Here is a 21,047-nt window from a genome sequence, read left to right as displayed (position 1 = left end):
GATCTAGTATACTGTAATCCAGATTGCATCACTGAGGCTCATCATTGTGACTCAAGAAACAGATATATATTGAAGACACATTTTCAATATGCCTGCTGTTCTTATTTTAATTTTCATATACTACTAATTGAAGTATAGTTTACATATAGTAAATTGCAAAATAGTTTTAACCTGAAGGGAGACTGCTCAGATGAACTTTGCCTAGATTAAATTAACTCTCCTTGATGGGTACAATACCTTCCCCCTGTAAGACCTTTGGTTGAGATGAACCAGATACATTTTATTTTACCTTGCAGAATTATTTTGCCTTGACCTACGCTTTGGAAATGAAGTTAGGGAAAGTGACATAAATCAAAAACGTAAAGAAGCACATTCAAGACAGGTTGGTGATTACTACTTCAATTTTTAGAACTAAGCAACATAGGTTAGTAATATACACCAAGATGGCAAAATTGTTTTTAAAAATGAAAAGAATGTTTAATGGAAGATCAGGATAATGGTTACCTTGTTAGTGGGTGTTCCAGTTTGCTAATGCTGCCATTATGCAAAATGCCAAAAATGGATTGGTTTTTATAAAGGGGGTTTATTTGGTTACAAATTTACAGTCTGGAGGCCATGAAAATGTCCAATTTAAGGCATCAATACAAGTATACTTTCATTGAAGTAAGGCCAATGGCATCCAGAAAAACTCTGTTAGTTGGGAAGGCACTGGTGGCTGTCAACTGCTGATCCTGGGTTGTGTTCCAGCTCCTCTCTCAGCTCTGGTGCATTTTTCAAAATGTTGTTCTTGAAGCATTTTCTTAGCTTCTCTGGAGCAAACGCTGGGCTAGAATCTCCGAAATGCTAGCAAAAGCCTGCTTTCAATGACCAACTCCAAAATGTCTCTCTAAGCTGCAGCAGCAAGCTCCTTCTCCCTCAGCAATTATAGAGCTCCAGTAACTAATAAAGACACACACTGGGTGTGGTCATACCTACATGGAAATAATCTAATCAAAATTATCAGCCACAGTTGGGTGTGTCACATTTCCCTGGAACATACTAATCCAAATATCCCACAAGATTTTATTAAAAGATAATGGATTTTTCTAGGGGACATAATACATCCAAACCAGCACATTCCACCCCATGGATCTCAAAAAGAAAGACATGAACTTTCCATATACAAAATAGATTCTCCCATCAAAATATCACAAAAACGTAACTCATTTCTTCAACAATAGATAAGTAGAAGATTTTATGAAAATCAGTAAAAGCTATGATTCTGTCCTAAGGCAAAATCCCCCTCTAGCTGTGGGTGAAGCTGTGAGGCTCAGAAGAAGTTATCTGCTGCCAATATACAAAGGAGGGACAGTTATAGGATAAACATACCCATTGCCATAAGGAGAAACTGAAAGGAAAATAGGGTTCACAGGACCAAAACTGTTCATAAAACTCAGTTTTCAGGCCTTCTCCACCTTCCCCTGTCACCTCTCCTGGCCCAGAGATGGCAGATAATGTGCCTCAGTGAGGTAGGTCAGGTGTGAGCTGTTCCCACAACCTTGGCCACAATGTGTATGGGACTGCATGAAATGACAGATGTGTGACAACAGAGTGCAGGTCCTCTATAAATAATGTAGGCCCTCTTTAGCTCAAGCAGCCCCCGACAGTTGCTGACTGAGCTCAGTGAGACTGACTGCTTTTTAGAAAAGCAGCCAAACCAGACTTTTAGACAAAATCTCCCAGTTTCTCTATGTGGAAAGACCATCCAAATGTAAAACATGCTGCCTGCCAAACCAAAAATGTCTAGGTGCCATGAGTGACTGCAGCTCTGCCTCTGTCCTGGTTCTCTGAGTTCCTTTGACCATTTTCCTGCTCTCCAAGGAGAAGGGAAACCCACATATGGCTGATCTCAAATGTTATATGTAGGTTTGACTGAGTCCTGGTTTGAATAAACCAGCTGCAAATGGTGCTTTGGGGATCACTGGGGATGTCTTAATGTGAACTGAGATTTGATGATGTTAGGTAACCATTACTAATTCTTTTAGGTGTAATCTTGGCATTTTGCATATCTGGCATTTTAGCAGCCAAGACAGCTGGGGAAGGACCAGGTGTCAATCTCTCCACATAATCAGTTGGGGCTTTCTCACAGCATGGCATTCTCAGGGTAGATGATCTTACATGATGCCTGGACTCCTAAAGAGCACGTGCTCCAAGAGCTGCACTTGATATTTTTATTCAGCATTTGCTTGAAGTCTGGAATGTCAATTTCTGAATCAGTTCCAGGTGTGGAAGAGAGTGCCCATCTTTTCTAAATAGCTTGTTAAGTAAAATTCCTATGAATCTGGAGAACTGGGAATAATTCAACATGGCTCTTCACATGCACAATTTTCCAATCTTGGTTCTGTCCTCAGATTCATTCTTTTTTTTTCTTTTTTTAATCTTCATTTTATTGAGATATATTCACATACCATGCAGTCATACAAAACAAATCGTACTTTCGATTGTTTACAGTACCATTACATAGTGGTACATTCATCACCCAAATCAATCCCTGACACCTTCAATAGCACACACACAAAAATAACAAGAATAATAATTAGAGTGAAAAAGAGCAATTGAAGTAAAAAAGAACACTCGGTACCTTGTCTGTTTGTTTCCTTCCCCTATTTTTCTACTCATCCATCCATAAACTAGACAAGGTGGAGTGTGGTCCTTATGGCTTTCCCAATCCCATTGTCACCCTTCATAAGCCACATTTTTATACAACTGTCTTCGAGATTCATGGGTTCTGGGTTGTAGTTTGATAGTTTCAGGTATCCACCACCAGCTACCCCAATTCTTTAGAACCTGAAAGGGGTTGTCTAAAGTGTGCATAAGAGTGCCCACCAGAGTGACCTCTCGGCTCCTTTTGGAATCTCTCTGCCACTGAAGCTTATTTCATTTCCTTTCACATCCCCCTTTTGGTCAACAAGATGTTCTCCATCCCACGATGCCAGGTCTACATTCCTCCCCGGGAGTCATATTCCATGTTGCCAGGGAGATTCACTCCCCTGGGTGTCTGATCCCACGTAGGGGAGAGGGCAGTGATTTCACCTTTCAAGTTGGCTTAGCCAGAGAGAGAGGGCCACATCTGAGCAACAAAGAGGCATTCGGGAGGAGGCTCTTAGGCACAACCATAGGGAGGCCTAGCCTCTCCTTTGAAGCAACCATCTTCCCAAGGGTAAAACCTGTGGTAGAGGGCTCAACCCATCAAACCACCAGTCCCCCATGTCTGTGGTCATGTTAGCAACCATGGAGGTGGGGTAGGCGAATACCCCTGCATTCTCCACAGGCTCCTCAAGGGGGCACTACATCTTTTGTTTTCCTTCTTTTTCTTTTTCTTTTTTTTTTTAAACTTTCCCTTCTGTTTTTAAATCAACTGTATGAAAAAAAAGTTAAAAAGAAAACAAACATACAATAAAAGAACATTTCAAAGAGACCATAACAAGGGAGTAAGAAAAAGACAACTAACCTAACTGCTTTACTTCCAACATGTTCCTACTTTAACCCAAGAAAGTTACATAATATAGCAACAGTTCTGTGAACTTGTTCCTAGTATATCCATCAGAAATTAACAGAACATAGTCATTGCTGGGCATCCCCAGAACGTTAAATAGCTTATCTGTTCTTCTTGGATTATTATTCCCCCTTCCTTAATTGCTCTCTACTGCTAGTTCCCCTACATTCTACATTATAAACCATTTGTTTTACATTTTTCAAAGTTCACATTAGTGGTAGCATACAATATTTCTCTTTTTGTGCCTGGCTTATTTTGCTCAGCATTATGTCTTCAAGGTTCATCCATGTTGCATTTGTTTCACGAGATCGTTCCTTCTTACTGCCGCGTAGTATTCCATCGTGTGTATATACCACATTTTATTTATCCACTCATCTGTTGAAGGACATTTGGGTTGTTTCCATCTCTTGGCAATTGTGAATGATGCTGCTATGAACATTGGCGTGCAGATATCTGTTCGTGTCACTGCTTTCCGACCTTCCGGGTATATACCGAGAAGTGCAATCGCTGGATCGAATGGTAACTCTATATCTAGTTTTCTAAGGAACTGCCAGACTGACTTCCAGAGTGGCTGAACCATTATACAGTCCCACCAACAATGAATAAGAGTTCCAATTTCTCCACATCCCCTCCAGCATTTGTAGTTTCCTGTTTGTTTAATGGTAGCCATTCTAACCGGTGTTAGATGGTATCTCATTGTGGTCTTAATTTGCATCTCTCTACTAGCTAGTGAAGCTGAACATTTTCTCATGTGCTTCTTGGCCATTTGTATTTCCTCTTCAGAGAACTGTCTTTTCATATCTTTTGCCCATTTTATAATTGGGCCGTCTGTACTATTGTCATTGAGTTGTAGGATTTCTTTATATATGCAAGATATCAGTCTTTTGTCAGATACATGGTTTCCAAAATTTTTTCCCATTGAGTTGGCTGCCTCTTTACCTTTTTTGAGAAATTCCTTTGAGGTGCAGAAACTTCTAAGCTTGAGGAGTTCCCATTTATCTATTTTCTCTTTTGTTGCTTGTGCTTTGGGTGTAAAGTCTAGGAAGTGGCCACCTAATACAAGGTCTTGAAGATGTTTTCCTACATTATCTTCTAGGAGTTTTATGGTACTTTCTTTTGTATTGAGATCTTTGGTCGATTTTGAGTTAATTTTTGTGTAGGGGGTGAGGTAGGGGTCCTCTTTCATTCTTTTGAATATGGATATCCAACTCTCCCAGCCCCATTTGTTGAAAAGACCATTATGACTCAGTTCAGTGACTTTGGGCGCCTTATCAAAGATCAGTCGGCTATAGATCTGAGGGTCTATCTCTGAATTCTCAGTTCGATTCCATTGATCTATATGTCTACCTTTGTGCCAGTACCATGCTGTTTTGGCAACTGTGGCTTTATAATAAGCTTCAAAGCCAGGGAGTGTAAGTCCTCCCACTTCGTTTTTCTTTTTTAGAGTGTCTTTAGCAATTCGAGGCATCTTCCCTTTCCAAATAAATTTGATAACTAGCTTTTCCAAGTCTGCAAAGTAGGTTGTTGGAATTTTGATTGGGATTGCATTGAATCTGTAGATGAGTTTGGGTAGAATTGACATCTTAATGACATTTAGCCTTCCTATCCATGAACATGGAATATTTTTCCATCTTTTAAGGTCCCCTTCTATTTCTTTTAGTAGAGTTATGTAGTTTTCTTTGTATAGGTCTTTTACATCTTTGGTTAAGTTGATTCCTAGGTACTTGATTTTTTTAGTTGCTATTGAAAATGGTATCTTTTTCTTGAGTGTCTCTTCAGTTTGTTCATTTCTAGCATATAGAAACATTACTGACTTATGTGCATTAATCTTGTATCCCGCTACTTTGCTAAATTTGTTTATTAGCTCTAGTAGCTGTATCGTCAATTTCTCAGGGTTTTCTAGATATAAGATCATATCATCTGCAAACAATGACAGTTTTACTTCTTCTTTTCCAATGTGGATGCCTTTTATTTCTTTGTCTTGCCGGATTGCCCTGGCTAGCACTTCCAGCACAATGTTGAATAACAGTGGTGACAGCGGGCATCCTTGTCTTGTTCCTGATCTTAGAGGGAAGGCTTTCAGTCTCTCCCCATTGAATACTATGCTGGCTGTGGGTTTTTCATATATGCTCTTTATCATGTTGAGGAAGTTTCCTTCAATTCCTACCTTTTGAAGTGTTTTTATCAAAAAGGGATGTTGGATTTTGTCAAATGCTTTTTCAGCATCTATTGAGATGATCAATTGATTTTTCCCTTTTGACTTGTTAATGTGTTGTAATACATTGATTGATTTTCTTATGTTGAACCATCCTTGCATGCCTGGAATGAACCCCCACTTGGTCATGGTGTATGATTTTTTTAATGTGTCTTTGGATTCGATTTGCAAGTATTTTGTTGAGGATTTTTGCATCTATATTCATTAGGGAGATTGGCCGGTAGTTTTCCTTTTTTGTAGCATCTTTGCCTGGTTTTGGTATTAGATTGATGTTAGCTTCATAAAATGAGTTAGGTAGTGTTCCATTTTCTTCAATGTTTTGAAAGAGTTTGAGTAAGATTGGTGTCAGTTCTTTCTGGAAAGTTTGGTAGAATTCCCCTGTGAAGCCATCTGGCCCTGGACATTTATTTGTGGGAAGATTTTTGATGACTGATTGGATCTCTTTGCTTGTGATGGGTTGGTTGAGGTCTTCTATTTCTTCTCTGGTCAGTCTAGGTTGTTATATGTTTCCAGGAAATTGTCCATTTCTTCTACATTATCCAGTTTGTTGCCATACAGTTGTTCATAATATCCTCTTATAATTTTTTTAATTTCTTCAGGATCTGCAGTTATGTCACCTTTTTCATTCATTATTTTGTTTATATGGCTCTTCTCTCTTTTTGATTTTGTCAGTCTAGCTAGGGGCTTGTCAATCTTGTTGATCTTCTCAAAGAACCAACATTTGCTGATATTTATCCTCTCTATTGTTTTTTTGTTCTCTATGTCATTTATTTCTGCTTTAATCCTTGTTATTTCTTTTCTTGTACTTGGTTTAGGATTGGTTGGCTGTTCATTTTCTAGCTTCTTCAGTTGATACATTAGTTCTTTAATTTTGGCTCTTTCTTCCTTTTTAATATATGCGTTTAGTGCTATAAATTTCCCCCTTAGCACTGCTTTTGCTGCGTCCCATAGGATTTGGTATGTTGTGTTCTCATTTTCATTCGTCTCTATATATTTAGCAATTTCTCTTGCTATTTCTTCTTTAACCCACTGATTGTTTAGGAGTGTGTTGTTTAACCTCCAGGTATTTGTGAATTTTCTAAGTCTCTGATGGTTATTGACTTCTAATTGTATTCCATTGTGGTCAGAGATTGTGCTTTGAATAATGTCAATCTTGTTAAATTTATTGAGGCTTGTTTTATGTCCCAGCATATGATCTATTCTGGAGAAAGTTCCGTGAGCACTAGAAAAGTATGTGTATCCTGGTGATTTGGGATGTAATGTCCTGTATATGTCTGTTAAATCTAATTCATTTATCAGATTGTTTAGGTTTTCAATTTCCTTATTGGTCTTCCGTCTGGTTGATCTGTCTATAGGAGAGAGTGATGTGTTGAAGTCTCCCACAATTATTGTGGAAACATCAATTGCTTCCTTTAGTTTTGCCAGTGTTTCTCTCATGTATTTTGTGGCACCTTGATTGGGTGCATAGACATTTACGATTGTTATTTCTTCTTGCTGAATTGCCCCTTTTATTAGTACATGGTGGCCTTCTTTGTCTCTCAAAACATCCCTGCATTTGAAGTCTATTTTATCTGAGATTAATATTGCTACACCTGCTTTCTTTTGGCTGTAGCTTGCATGAAATATTTTTTCCATCCTTTCACTTTCAGTTTCTTTGTGTCCCTGTGTCTGTGATGAGTCTCTTGTATGCAACGTATTGATGGTTCATTTTTTTTGATCCATTCTGTGAATCTATGTCTTTTAATTGGGGAGTTTAATCCATTTACATTCAACGTTATAACCGTGAAGGCATTTCTTGAATCAGCCATCTTATCCTTTGGTTTATGTTTGTCATATTTTTCCCCTCTGTGTATTAATATCCTTTATTGTACCCATACCGAATCTCTTTAGTACTGAACCTTTCTCCAAGTCTCTCTGTCCTTTCTTTGTTTCTCTGTCTTTAGGGCTCCCTTTAGTATCTCCAGTAGGGCAGGTCTCTTGTTAGCAAATTCTCTCAGCATTTGTTTGTCTGTGAAAAATTTAAGCTCTCCCTCAAATTTGAAGGAGAGCTTTGCTGGATAAAGTATTCTTGGCTGGAAATTTTTCTCACTCAGAATTTTAAATATATCGTGCCACTGCCTTCTCACCTCCATGGTGGCTGCTGAGTAGTCACTACTTAGTCTTATGCTGTTTCCTTTGTATGTGGTGAATTGCTATTCTCTTGCTGCTTTCAGAACTTGCTCCTTCTCTTCTGTGTTTGACAGTGTGATCAGTATATGTCTCGGAGTGGGTTTATTTGGATTTATTCTATTTGAAGTTCGCTGAGCATTTATGATTTGTGTATTTATGTTGTTTAGAAGATTTGGGAAGTTTTCCCCAACAATTTCTTTGAATACTCTTCCTAGACCTTTACCCCTTTCTTCCCCTTCTGGGACACCAATGAGTCTTATATTCAGATTTTTCATATCATCTATCATATCCCTGAGGTCCATTTCGATTTTTTCAATTTTTTTCCCCATTCTTTCTTTTATGCTTTCATTTTCCATTGTGTCATCTTCCAGGTCACTGATTCGTTGTTCAACTTCCTCTAGTCTTGTACTATGAGTGTCCAGAATCTTTTTAATTTGGTCAACAATTTCTTTAATTTCCATAAGATCATCCATTTTTTTATTTAGTCTTGCAATGTCTTCTTTATGCTCTTCTAGGGTCTTCTTGATTTCCTTTGTCTCCCGTACTATGGTCTCATTGTTCATCTTTAGTTCTTTGAGTAGCTGCTCTAGGTGCTGTGTCTCTTCAGATCTTTTGATTTGGGTGCTTGGGCTTGAGTTATGCATATCATCTGTTTTTTTCATATGCTTTATAGTTTTCTCTTGTTTTTGGCCTCGTGGCATTTGCTGAACTTGATAGGGTTCTTTTAGGATTTGTAGACCAATTGAAGTCCTTATCTCTAATTTATCAGATCTACAGCTTCGTGGAGTCCACTTTCTCTAACTAACCAGCAGGTGGTGTCCACGAGCCACCTGTTCTATACAAGCCAGTTCTCCCCTTCTTAGCCTTTTTGGTGAGTGGGGGAGTGAGTCTTGTGGGGTCCAATTGGTGTACCAAGCTTGCGTGTGTAGTTGCTGTTGCCTGCCCTGTATATGGGGCATGTTTCTGGGCAGTCAGGGAGGGTTGTGGCCCTAAGAATCAAATCTCCCTGGTGATCCTAGAGTTTTAAAGCTGCTGCAGTAGTCTAATCCTTCAGTTCAGTCCTGCTACTGTTTGTCTCTGCCACTGACCCACAAGTCCTTGGTATTGGCGTATGGCTCCTGAGACTTGCAAGTGGGCCCCTCTTCCAGGCCGTGCACCCCGGGCCCTCTGTTGAGGGATGAGTGTGCTATGTCACAGGTGAGTGCCGTCCCCCCAGGGCAGTTCTGGGCTGCTGGTCTGTGTAGGGAGGCTCCCAGTCTGCTGAAATGATGGCTGAATGGGGCTTTGTTAATTCACACTGCTCCACCTTCCCAACTCTGGGACAATCAGCTGAGGTTGCAGGGAAAGCTTATGTCCACACCCAGTTTTGTGGTATGTGCCTGTTGTTTGAAGCACTTCCGTCACACTGGTTTGTCTGGGGCAGCTCTGGGCTATGGGACTGGCGATGGGCAGGAGTGTTTCCTGTCCACCAGGATGATGGCTGTGAGTGGACACCCCCGTTGTTTTGGGAAGTTGTGGTGTTTAGTGAGTTTTCTCAGCCACTGGATTGTTGCCTTTTTTCTCAGAGCTCTCTTAGTTCTGCACTTGAGTTGACCTTCCCAAATTGCAAGTTTTTGAAGCTTTCTGTATTGGGCTTCTTAGAGTAATTGTTTTAGAAAAAGAAAAAAGGATTAAAAAAAAAAAAGGGCCCTCCTCAGAGATCTAATGGGTTATTGAAATGCTAATAGACAAAGCAACCAGGGCCATTAAGGAAAGGTCCACAGGGCAGAGAGATCAGCTTTTCTTCAGGATTTGCATATGCGCCTTGGGGCCTGAGCTCTGCCCTTCCCCTTTCTATGTTCACCAGAACTCCAAAAATCCTCCGCTTTTGTTTTGGAATTTTTCATGTTGTTTTTTTTCTATGCCTGTCTCCTCTCTGCTGGGCTGGCTGCTCTCAGATTCTCTGGTGTCTGGTCTCAGTCTATCTATGGTTGGAGTTTGGATCAGTAGAATGAATTTCCAATAAGGGCTGCCACTGCAGTTCTCCCTTCTCCTTCCCGGAGCTGACAGCCCCTCCTCCCACGGGACTGAGCCTGGCAGGGAGGGGCATGGGTCCCCTGGCCGCAAAAACTTACAGATTTCGCTGATCTCAGCAGTTCGACATTTTCATGAGTGTTGTATGAAGTATGCCCAAAGTCAGATTGCTCTGTGGTGTCCAGTCCACGCATTTCCTGGCTTTCTGCCTACTTTCCTGGAGAAGTAACTAAAACATACAGCTCACCAGTCCACCATCTTGCCCCACCTTGATCTAAATGTAATACTTTTAATGAAATTGTACAGGACATTATGTTAAAAGCTAAAATCTCACAAAGTGGGAGATTTAATTTAAAAGTGTAAAAATGTCAGAATATGACATACATTCAGATAGAATCACTCTAAGTTCTGTCCACCAGATGGGCTCCTAGGGAGCTTTACATGGACAAGTCAATAATCATCCTATCCCTACATAGTAAAATGAAGTGCATCTGTGTTTCTTTAACTGACTGGTAGGTTGCAACTATAGTTTTACAGTTATTTCCTTTTTTATAAAGTATTTACACAGCAATTGGTTAATTTAAATGATTGTATTGCTTGAAAAAATGTGTAATTCCAAGAAAAACCATAAGTATACAAAATCCAACTCTGGGTCATTACTTTTGTTATCAGATTAATCAATGTTTCCAGATCAGTCAGTAATTATTAACAAATACTTGACACCTAATTTTATTTTGTAGCAACTGTAGCTGGATCCTGAGAGAAAGCTTTATTTGTATTTTTAAAAATTCAAAAATTCTAATATATATAATGATAATGCTTCTTCTTGAATGAGTCCAAATATTAATCATATACTTCATTTGTTAATTGGTAAATTTCTCTTGAGCTAGGAGTGCTGTTGCAAAGATTACTTTTGCATCATATAATTGTCCAGCCCCTGCTTTCTGTGCAAAGTAGAAAACCTCATAAAACTAAAATCCTTAGGAATCTTGCCAAACAAATTGTTGACTCTGGATTGTTTGTCCCTTAATACATGAATGGCATTCATTGAAGAAATTTGCATCATCCTTGAATTACTCTTAAAGTATATAAGCATGATAGGTTTGTTTATGTAATACAATTAAAATTTATAGGGGAAAACACCAAATATAACTATATAAAGATGTGTCTGACTAAAAAGAATCTCTGGTAATATTTAGTCCTTTCTACAAGAGTAAGATAGAGTAATAATTAGCAGTACAATGTCTTTGGAACTTTTGTTATAATGGCTTTTGCATTAGTAGGGATTTTTTAATTACCCATAAAAAATCACCTCTGTTCTTAGTGATGTGTTCAAAAAAATAAAAGAGGAGGTTATTGTCTAACACAACAGAACATTCCAGTGTGTTACTAAATTTGGATTCAGTGACCTGTATGTCATCACGACTCATGATTTTTGCAGCCTTAAGCTGTTTTCCTCCCATTGACCTTTTGGTCAAGTATGCTTTTTCCTTGTTTACAACCCTCAGGAGGGCCAGTTACATCTTCCCACATTCAAGTGTACTGGAAAATTTATCACTTTCTTCAATTGCCTAAGGAAAACCTCAAGAGTTAGCTTGATTGGACCTTATCATGTCATGTCTCAAACTTGGAGCCAAAGTTTTCATCCTTTGAAAACTGGAAAGGTGTGCCAGTTTGAATGTATTGTGTCCCCCAAACACCATTATCTTTGATGTAGTCTTGTGGGGCAGATGTTTTGGTGCTGATTAGATTTGCTTGGAGTGTGCCCCACCCAGCTGTGGGTTATGACTCTGATGAGATATTCCTATGGAGGCATGGCCCCACCCATTCAGGGTGGGCCTTGATCAGTAGAGCCATATAAATGAGCTGACTCAAAGAGAAGGAACTCAGTGCAGCTGTGAGTGACAGTTTGAAGAGGAGGTATAGCCAAGAAGGACCCTTTGAAGAAAGCACAGGAGCTGCTGATGAGAGACAGTTTGAAGATGGCCATTGAAAGCAGACTCTTGCTCCAGAAAAGCTGAGAGAGAACAAATATCCCAAGTGCATCTAAGAGTGACATTTTCGAGGAACTGCACCCTAGAGAGGAATGTCCTGGAAGAAAGCCATTTTGAAAACAGAACTTTGGAGCAGATGCCAGCCACGTGCCTTCCCAGCTAACAGAGGTTTTCTGGATGCCATTGGCTATCCTCCAGTGAAGGCACCTGATTACTGATGTGTTACCTTGGACACTTTATGGCCTTATGACTGTAACTGTGTAGCCAAATAAACCCCCTTTTTATAAAAGCCAATCCTTCTCTGGTGTTTTGCATTCCAGCAGCATTAGCAAACTAGAACAGAAGGTGTGTTTCCTCACTGAGAAACAAAACAAAGGAACAATGGGTTCTAGGGAGACAATGATTCAAAAAATGTCTCTCACACATTAGGATTAACACAGGATGTAGAAAGAGAAACAGTGAAATGTAAATAGAATAGATTTCTTTCCTCTAACCCATGGTAGGTGGCATGTCAGGAAAATGCACAGTTTGAGTGAAAAATATTCCTAATTTCCTATCAAATTTATGAAACTTCAAAATACAAATTTATCAGTTGATATTGGAGGTTGGTGGAGCTAAGCAGAATAATACCATATGCCTGAAGAATATTCCATATCTGTGTTTTCTATTCACCCTCATTCATTATTTTTTCTTTTTGTGCTTAAGAAACTTTGGTCACCCTAGCAAGTTTATTTTTAGAGTTCAACTTCCCATTTCCTATGCTTCCATTATAGAAGCTCATTTTTGGGACCAGACCTAAACAGGCCTTTCCCAGTGCGGCTTCAAACTTCTTTTCTACATCTGTTTTAATATCATATGGGGAGTTTCCTATATTGATTAAATACAAAAATATTTGAGCTGATTTAACAAATGATTTTGCTCCATTTCTAGAAGAAGCAGAAGTGAACTGTTGTACCATTCAGCCATCTCTAAGTGTTGACCTTCAATGGTAGTGGAGAGAAAGGTATAGTTTGAAGGAAAAATAAATATTATAATGTAATCTTTAAGATCATTGATCTTTCATTTACAGTTGAGAGATCTAGTCACATATTCCTTATCCACATCATTTATAATTGCTCCACAGATCTTGTACTTTCCCACTCTATACAGTGAGACAATTGACCCATTGTGAGAATGTAACATAGATTGTGACTTCAGGCTATCTGTCCCCACAAAAAAAGTGGACAATAATAATTAGATAAACTATGTATTGAGCCCCTACTATATGCTAGACAATATACTGAGTGTTTTACAAAATCTGTCTCCCTTATATGTTACAATACCACAATGAAGATATGAAGTATTATCTCCATTACAAAAATGACAAGCAAGAGGAATGGAGAAGTTAAGAAATTTGCCAATGGTTACACCATTTGTATAAATTAAGTTGTGAAATACAGTAATAAATAAGGCAAGGTCCTTGCCTTCAGGACTCTACAATATAGTGAAAAGAAACTTAAGAAAAAACAAAAGTTCGAGAGTATCATAAGATAGTAAGTAGAAAAGATGTAATTATGAAGATAAGAGGAAGCTTTAATAAATAATTATTGAGCTGAAATATGCAAGAATATCATGAATTAATTAGATCAAGGGGATAGTTGTTGGAGTCAATATTCTAAGAAGAGGCAACAGCATGTTCAGTGTCTCTGTGATGGGATACTACCCAAGAGATGGAAAGAAAGTCATTGAACTGGACCAAAGAGAATATTTCCTGAAATTCATGAGATCACAAAGGAGCCAGATCATACAAAACACTTTTGGCCATGTTAACAGTTTTGTCTTTATCTTAAAAGCAATAGAAAATACTGTATTCACTTAAACATTTTGGCAGTAAAATAAAATTTATATTTGAAACTCTCACTATGACTGCATTTGGAACTGAGAAAGGTCCATCCTAATGGATGGAGGGAGGTCAATTATAAGGTAAGAATTGATCCTTGGACTATGACAGTGGGGATTGAGAGAATTGGGTGGCTTTTCATAAGTTTCAGGTATAAAAGTGTCATTAATTTATCATAAATTGAATATATGTGATAAAGAGAGGTATAAGTCAAGGAAATTTTTGGATTTCTGTCATCCATAGAAGAGTGAATGGTGGAGTAATTTGCTGCTAGGATACAAATGGAGAATTTTGACCTTTTTTCCAGAATGAGGGTCACTCATAGACCTGATTTGGGCATGTTATGTTTGAGATATCTTAAACTTCCAAGAAGATATATCAATTAGAAACTGAACTTCAAATTTCAAATTAGTACTGTGGGATTAGGGGTTATGGTATTGAAATGAAGCCGAAATAGGGGTATTGTAAATGACATTGGAACTATGTAGTATTAGAGACTACATTTGTCAGCCAAATACAGGAATTGGCTCTTGTATTCTTATGGATCATTTACTGAAGAAGTTGACTTTTTTTTTTAGGGAAACAGGTTAAAAATATTAACTCCCTTAAAAATACTTATAGGAAACATTCTCTTAACCCTTTGCACACTTTTATAGTTTCAAATAGGCCTAATATCTGTTTTTCCTCTCTTTCCCATTGTCTTGAGGTAGTAGCTCCTTCTAATATAATGTCCCTGTATAGTGCTCTAAAAATGGCAAACATGCCCATCATCTAAAAATTGAAATTTTAGTTTAATATTTTAGTGCATATTAGAGGGTTTATTACTAAAATAGTTGGAATAATTTAAAGACTATTGAAAGAGGAAGATCTCTGAAGATAAAGGAAATAGATTCTATCTACATTGTATTTTAGAAACTTATAGATCAGTATATTAATTAGAAGGGTGACTACTGACTTACCATAAATGAGGTGTTCTTTTTTTTTTTTGGTAAATTCTTGTACTTTGGGCACAATGTAAGAATGGATGATTCAAATATCCTGTTTAATCAGGTCTATAATGTGAATGCTATGTGTGTAACTGATTTTGAAATAATGAAATAAACATTTGTAAGTTTACTTAGAACATACAATTCTTTGGGAATACAATTAAGAAATGGCTTTACTTTTTTCCAAATTAGTGCTTAACCTTGTTCTTTGGATTTCATGTTTTTAATCCCTTGGCTGTATCTGTCAGTTTCCATAACAACTTTTGTTATTAAAGTTCAGGAAATTGGATTTTAAAAACTTAATCTCAGTTCAGCCATTAGATAACAGCTTCTAGACTTTAGGTCCTCAATTGAATTGATAAACCATGGATGAGGGAGAAGAAGAAGGGAAATGCTTTACTGCATGAGAACAAAGCAATGACGGTATATATTTAACAATGCAGTTGCATCCCTGATACAATTGCATATGATTCCACTAAACCTACTAGGTTTCTTGTTGAAGGTATACATAACTTCTTGCAGCAACATTTAGTTTCACCCTTGTTCCTCTAGTGTTGAGAACATCCACAGAAGAGGGGCCAACTGTGTATACCTTTGGTTCCTCTAGTAATCTATACCCCAACTCCTTATCATTGTTGGTTTTCTTCTCCATTGTTGCTAACCTCCATGCTCTTCAGATACAGATACAGGAAGAACGAGGATCCTGTTATATGGTCTACAAACACCATAGAAAGCTGGTAAAGTTTGGAGAGTTCTGGATGTCTTTTCAAGCATGATACATGCCATTCCTTTGAAACTATGTTTTCAAGGACTCCTGCAGTGAACTTGACACTCAGTTATTGGAAAGAAGTGACCCCAGCCTTTCTGTTAAAGTGTGGCCCAAACTCTAGGGGATAACAGTGAAGGTCTGCATTCAACTTTTTGCCATCCTAAGCTTCACTCAGATTGGGGTACATACTTTGGCTATAGGTTTGACATCTTAGTAAGCATCCAGCTGTATATAGTCCATGTATTGGTTTCCTGGAACTGCCATAACAAATTGTCAGAAACTGGGTAGCTTAACAATAACAGATATTTATTCTTTCCCACTTCAAGAGGCCACAAGTTCAAAATAAAGTCATTAGGAGGGCCATGCTCCCTCCCCAGGCTACGTGGAAGAAGCCTGTAGCTTCTAGTGGCTCCTGGTGTTTCTTGGCTGTGGCAGCATTGATTCGACTTTGCATCAGTGTCTTCATATGGCCCTCATCCTTCTACTTGTATCATTGTGTCCTTTCCACTCTAATAAGGACACCAGTCAATAATTTAAGACTCATCCTATATATAGATGCAAAAACCCTGTTTCCAAATAATGTCATGTTGTTAAGTTCCAGACAGCACCTGAATTTGGGAGTGACACTATTCAACCCACACAGTCCAATTTTATGTTTTCACAGGCATTCTGATTTTTACAAATGATTCTCTTTGATACACCCCAGGATAATTTTGTATACTGGGCACTGCATCCCTATCTCTCTTGAGGAGAGGGAAAATCTCCTCATGAACATGGCAATTCTATAAGAACAACAGTTCTCATTGCCTCATAGACTCCCCAGTCTTCTCATTATATACAAGTTGACAGAGGCATGTAAGGTGGCTGGGATGATTTTATACCTATTAGGTCTGGGCCCTTGGCCCCTCTCCCATCTCCTTGTTTTGAAAAGCCAGGCTGCAGATCAGACCATGCCTCATGTTCCCCTTCCCTTCCCCCATTTTGTACCACTGCCTCACTGCCTTTGTTTGAGCTCATCAGTGCCCCCTTTCCTTTCCCCCACTTGACACCACAAGGTTGTTCCCTCCCTCCCCCACCTCTCCTGTTTGAATCTACAGACCAGGCCCTGCCAAAGTTACAAGATGAACTATGTGTAATCCCCTATTTGCCAAAAGTCACACACCTTACATGTTCGAGACACAGTGTAACCTTCTGATTGGCAAAAGGCCTATAAAAGGAAATCCCACCACCCAACTGCATGCTTCCCCCTGCTCCCCCAGCATAATTTCTGCCAACAGGGGCCACCCTGAGGCTTCTCTCCAATAAAACTTTTCTTTGTTACCTTCCCATTTGGCCTTGTTGCCCATCTTTCAAACTAAACTACCTTACAATACCTACCTATAAGCTCAATTATTAGTGGGTCATTTTCAGTCTTCTTCAGAATTTTTTTAAATTAGAGAAATTGTAGGTTTACAGAAAAATCATGCATAAAATTCAGAATTCCCATATGCCATCCTATTCCTTTAAAATTTAAATTGCTTCTCTCCTTTAGCTTTGTCCTCATCTGAAATTGCTAAACAACTGAAAAAAAGACCAACTCAAAAGCTGTCATATATTTGCAGCAATAGTTCCAGTGAATATATCATCTTTATTACATGAGTTTAAAATGCTTTAACATACTGAAAAAAATATTTAATAAAAATTTTAATATCAGTTCCTAATATTTTGGAGGTTTCTAAAAGCAACTACTACTGGATATTCTGATACTTAAAATCAGTTTTAACTGTGGAAGTGGTTGTGTCAAATAGCCTTAACAGGGGACAGCTTGGTACTGGCAATGACCAGTGAAGTAGATATGTATTGGGAAATGATCTCATTGGCTTTTTATTACTTAAATTCCATTTCTACAAACACCCTTTACCTCCCATACTATCAGCTCTAAAGCATTTTTTAAGGTTGCTTTTGGAACCCATACTCATTCTTTTAAGCAAAGAGCTGGTATTGAGTTGTCTCTCATGGTATGTGTAGAAGCTCTCCACCACATACTAGGTTGTGGAGGAACTGTTTAGAGCCCAAGCAATAAAATATGACACATGTTTGGTGATGAGTTTTCTGTTGTTTTTTCCCTAGGAATGCAGCACCATTCTTGCATTCTAGGGTATTGGAGGCTAAGAGTGCCCTGAACCATTACTTCTGCCCCAAGTATGGATTTTTAAATAGAGTTTGGTTAGTGAATAGCAACAGCAAAGATTCTCTAAGTGGTTTTGCACAGTAGTAGTGGGTGTTGAAAAGTAAGGGTAAAACAATATGAGATCAGATACTCTAGGGTTACCAGCAGTTTCCAGAATGTGAGGTATTTGCTATGTATCTCAGAGCCAACTATTTCATGGAGCAGAAGTTTCAGAGATAGCACCTCCCAGTGTGTGACCAGTTTCACACCTCCCAGGCATGACCCTCTTCTGATGATTGCTGACCAGGAGTGTGTATATTCCTCAACTACCTGGACCCAGATGGTGAGTTTTAGGACTGTGTTTTAAACTGTTTCCCTCAGAATTGTTCTTCTAGCTCTCTATGGTCCCTGGCCTTCCCTTCCCTGAAAACTTTCTCTCTTCTGAGCCCCTCCCAAATAAATTATTTTCCCATCTTAGGGTTTGATTCTAGGGTAACAACACTAAGATGAAATTAAAGGTTACCTCTTATATTTACAAACTGTAACTGCAAATTTAATTATTTTGGTCAACTTTTTTATCAAATATCATCAAAAGGAAGCAATATTTGTTAAAAATAAATTTTTATTTATTTGCATATGGCCATCTTTGTCTTAATTATTCAATGGGTTGAAATTAATGTAGTGAATTATCTAGATTTTGGACAGTGCCTAAAGGAAATTATATTGGAATGAATACAGGATTCATAATATGAGTAGCAAGAGGGAATGTCACTATGAGTGAAGCTTCTCTAAAAACAAAACAAAAAAGATGGATAAAGCAATGTAAGATACTGTTTTAGAAATGACACATGGTCTCTCAATGGATTTTACAAGATATATATTTAGGGTTGCGTCACAGTGGATCTCTCTTATCAGTAATTACTAACAGCATTTCTTATGATGTATGGAAATAAAAGGAGAGTAATTAAGAGTGGGAAGTTCATTTAAGAAAATAGATTTTAATAGTCTATATCAGACACAAAATTGATAATTATTTCTTCCTATCCACACTTTATTTTTCCTCAAGAAGAATATTTCATGTTCCTTGTTAAAATGGTGCAAAACATACTGAAATTCATCCTATTACCATTGGGAAGGGAAAAATAGATGGTGACTGGCAAAAGTGTGATGCTCAGTCAATATTGTTGAACAAATGAATGTCTAAACAACAACCTCATGACTTCACACATAGTTTCCTTTGCATAATCATGAAAAAACCCCTGCAACTAAGACTCTCTGTCCTCAGCTTGGATGATAAGAATACTGTGTTACTCTTTGGAAAAGCCCCTCTAGTGAAGTTTCTTAGTTCTTAACTGATTCATCAATGTGAATTGTTAACAGACTTCCCTGACCAAATGCTTACCCCTTTACATCTTAGTTACATTTAGCAGACCCAAATAGGAAAGTAGATTGCACCTCTAAACTTGTAATTTCATTCCTTTTCTCATTTCCTGAAGAATCCATAAAGGTCATCTCCCTGATTTCCTTTTGTTGCTCACCAATTCTCTTTGATCCAAACAATGCTTGCAAACCTGTTTCTTGCAGTCCCTCTGGGAGGCAGGTCTTAGACTATGAGGGCCCTGCATCCACCAGCTATTAAATATCCTTGGTCTGTGACCAAATTGAGGTGATGAGTTGTTTATGCTGCACCTGGCATGGACCCCAAAGACCCACAAGTTCCCCTTCAATCACAATGAGAAATGCAGAGCAAATCCAAATGCTTTTTTTTCAAGGCTATAAATGCTTTAATGGTAATATATATTGGTAGCAGGATCATAAAACCTTATGTAATTTCTCTGTACAGTAGTAAAATTTCCAGCCCCCAATGACCTAGTCATCAAGATTTAGGCCATTTGTCTAAGAAGTTTCTTTGAAAGACTTCCTTCACTTCCTTGTTCCTCAAGGTATAGATCAGAGGGTTCAGAGCAGGTGTGACCACTGTGCATGTGAATACCGTTGCTTTGTCTGTTTCTAGAGTGTGGGCAGCCTTAGGTTGGAGATAAGTGAACAAGACAGTGACATAGAAATGAGAAACAACCAGGATATGAAAAGAACAAGTGGAGAAAGCTTTGTGTTTGCCAGCTACAGAGTGGATCCTAAAGATGGCCACAAGAATGTGCACATCAGAGCACAGAATGAGCAAACATGGACTCATAATGAAGAGCACAGAGACAGCAAACATCATGACATCATTTTGGGAAATATCCACACAAGCCAGTTTCACTACAGGCATGATGTCACAGAAAAAGTGCTTAATCTTTCCTGTTCCACAGAAAGGCAGAGTGAAGATCCATGTAGTCTAGGCTGACTCCACCATCACCCCAGTGGTCCAAGATGCTACAGCCAATTTCAAACACACATGGGGGCCCTTAAGGAGAGTGTAATGTAGTGGGTAACAAATAGCTACAAAGTGATCATAAGCCATGGCTGCCAGCAGGCAGCATTCTGTCAGTCCCAAGATGGTAAATATGTACATCTGGGCTGCACAGCCTCCCACACTAGTGGTCTTGTTCTCCACCAGCAGGTGCACCAGCATCTGAGGCACCACACTGGTGATGTAACACATCTCCAGAAAGGAGAAATTCACCAGGAAGAAATACATGGGAGTGTTCAGGGAAGGAGTGACCTAGATCAGGCAGATAATGATGAGGTTTCCTCCCAGAGTAAACAAGTAGATAGCTAAGAAAACAACAAAGAGCATAGGCTGTAACTCTGCCAGAGCAGAAAAAGCTATGAATGTGAATTTGGTACAGAAGGACTGGTTTGCAATCATCCTGGACTCAGAGTCAGACATTTGTGGAGACAAACAAGAGTATGAATATAAAGGTATCCAGTCACTTATTACAGATTTCTATCAAACTTCTGCAAAAGGAGCTGAGAATTAAGACACCTTTTTTCTTGTTTTCTAAATAACTGCTAAAATAAAATAGATGTAATATTCTATCCTGACTTTTTGTTTTGACTGTCATGCTTATATCAAGGAAATTTAGAGTTAACAACTACTTAAAGTTACATATTCTGATCTTTTACTGTTTATTCTAATTTCATATACATAAGATTATACAATTAATGTATGTAGGCATTCTAATTATAAAGGAGTCATACAAAACCTAAGTATACACAGTGAAGTTTAAATGGTGCTATATTGTGAATCTTCCAAATATCACCACTTGCCAAAGTCATTCTTTTTTTTTTTTTTAATCATCATTTTATTGAGATATATTCACATACCACGCAGTCATACAAAACAAATTGTACTTTCGATTGTTTACAGTACCATTACATAGTTGCACATTCAT

General features: G+C 38.3%; 1 pseudogene; it reads right to left on the bottom strand.

The window, feature by feature from the left end:
- Positions 1-19,585: 19,585 nt before the first annotated feature.
- Positions 19,586-20,542, bottom strand: LOC119520715 (annotated as a pseudogene).
- Between the last annotated feature and the right edge of the window lie 505 nt (positions 20,543-21,047).

Source organism: Choloepus didactylus, chromosome 26, assembly GCF_015220235.1.
Source record: "Choloepus didactylus isolate mChoDid1 chromosome 26, mChoDid1.pri, whole genome shotgun sequence".
In the NCBI taxonomy this organism is placed as follows: Eukaryota; Metazoa; Chordata; class Mammalia; order Pilosa; family Megalonychidae; genus Choloepus; species Choloepus didactylus.
The sequence above is the reverse complement of the archived record's forward strand: the minus strand, read 5'-3'. Positions and strand labels throughout refer to the sequence as shown.